Source organism: Dromiciops gliroides, chromosome 4 (genome assembly GCF_019393635.1).
Source record: "Dromiciops gliroides isolate mDroGli1 chromosome 4, mDroGli1.pri, whole genome shotgun sequence".
Lineage (NCBI taxonomy): Eukaryota > Metazoa > Chordata > Mammalia > Microbiotheria > Microbiotheriidae > Dromiciops > Dromiciops gliroides.
Window position 1 is genome coordinate 39,705,408 of NC_057864.1, and position 2,205 is coordinate 39,707,612.

Consider the following 2,205-nt stretch of genomic DNA (forward strand, 5'->3'; position numbering starts at 1 on the left):
TGAGACTCTGAATTCTTAAATAACAATACTGATACTGCCTCACCCCACCTCTCAAAGCTCCCCCAATCAACTCTGATCCAGCCCTTGCCCAATCCTACTTTCCCCCCTTCCTGCCAGTTATAACCCTTTAGGAAATACAATTAGTCCAATACTACTTGGAAGAAAAAAATATGCTTGTTATGTTTGTCCTGAGCAGCTAGGACAAGGTATAATGGCTGGAAGGTGCAGAAAGACTTAAGCTTTCTATAAAGAAAAAAACTTCTAACAAAAATATTTGTACAAAAGTTAAACGTGTCACTACCAGTGTGACCTTGGGCAAGTCACTTCACTTCTCTCTCTCTCTCTCTCTCTCCTTCCTCATTTCTTTCTTTTTTTTTGGTGGTGGGGGGGGGGGAAACCAATTCCAATGTTTAATTCCAGAAAAGTCCCTTGCATCTGACATAAAGGTTCTTTTAACAATGAGATCTCTTTTAAACATTAAACAGAATTAATATAAAGGCAGTACTCTATATGCAAAAGGCCTGAGAATATTGACTTTATATATTTATTTTTTAAAGGCCAACACATACTTAGACAACTTTAAATATAGTTCCAACAGAAATACTCCGACAACAGCAGCAATGGTCTCATAATGTGTTCTCACATTCAGACAACTCGCTGGGATCATCTGAGTTCTTTGATTTAAAAAAAAAAACTTTATTGGTACACATCTTTCTTATCTGCCATGTAATCTACAATCTCTTGTGGACACATTAACTTTTCAGCATCTATGTCAGGAATTTCAAACCCAAATTCATCCTCCATGGCCATTATAATTTCTACTCGGTCCAAACTATCCAAGGCCAGGTCTTTCACGAAGTGGGAAGATACTGAAAGCTTTTCTGGATCAGTCTTATCATATAGTTTCAAGACATAGAGGACACGGTCCTTAATGCTCTCCAGTGTCAGAGGGGGCATGTCACTATACTGGCGGCTCAACCGTAGGGATAACCAGAAACCTGCATGTGTGCAGGGACAGGAACCGCCGCGCTGCCCTCCGCCGCCGCCCCGCCGCCGCGCACCAGACCGAGCCCAGAGGACGCACCGAGGTGAGCGCGGGAGCTCGGGGCCGGGACAGGCGGTGTACACGAGCAGAGAGGACACGGGCCGCCATGGCTACGCCGACCCAGAGTGCAACGCCTCTTCTTCCTCATTTCTACAACTGTGATGTTGGATTGGATGACCTTTGGGCTCTCTTTCAGCTCTAAATCTCTGATCCTAAAGTGTTATGGATCATATAGGCTTCACACGAGGGTCACTTGCTAGAGATAGAACTTTGTTGAAAGAAGGAAAAAATGAAGGTGTAATGGAAGAATGACTGGTGGAACAAGAATCTAAAATACACACGAAGGGATGGAATAAGGGGAAGAGTTACCTTTAGTATAGACAAGGGCCATCTCATCCTCTGAGACTAGAGAGAAGTGAGTTATGAAGTATGGAGGAAGAGAGATAAGGGAACCCAACAAAACTGGCCTCAGTTTTCTTCATAGAGTGGGAAGCAACTTTTCTTCTGAGTGAGCTCAGGGTGAAAACGAGTGGATTTGGACCAGCTTTTGTGGGGAGTGTGATGAGATGTCAATCAGCAAAGACTGAATGGTGGCCGCATGACTAAGGTGTGTTTTGGTGAGCCTCTTTTTCAGAACTGGGCTAGACTAGATAGATGCTGAGCTTCTAAACCACCTGAAATTTGGTGATTCTGTAGCTATTCTCTCTTCCCTTCTTCTTTACCTGATGAGCTCCCAAGGGGCAACTAGGTGGCACAGTGGATAGAGCACCGGCCCTGAAGTTGGGAGGACTTGAGTCCAAATCTCACCACAGACACTTACTAGCTGTGTGACACTGAACAAGTCACTTAACCCCAATTGCCTTAAACATCCAGGGCCATCTTCAGTCATTCTGATATATATCTTGCCACTGGACCCAGATGGCTCCGGAAAAGAGAGTGAAGTTGGTGACCTTGCACAGCCCTACCTCACTTAAATCCAATTCAATGCAAGTCATGACATCACCCTGATGTCATGGTCCTCTTCCAGAATGAAAGACAAACAACAGCAAGGTGAGTTCCTGCTATTTGTTAAAGGTCATTTCAAACACCATTTTATTCAAGAAGCTTTATTTGATGTCCCCTGGTCTCCTTTGGGTCCATAGAAAATGTCTCTTCAAATA

The 2,205-nt window shown here is 43.9% G+C and overlaps 1 pseudogene; it reads right to left on the reverse strand.

Moving 5' to 3' along the window:
- Positions 1-659: 659 nt before the first annotated feature.
- Positions 660-1,153, reverse strand: LOC122752736 (annotated as a pseudogene).
- Between the last annotated feature and the right edge of the window lie 1,052 nt (positions 1,154-2,205).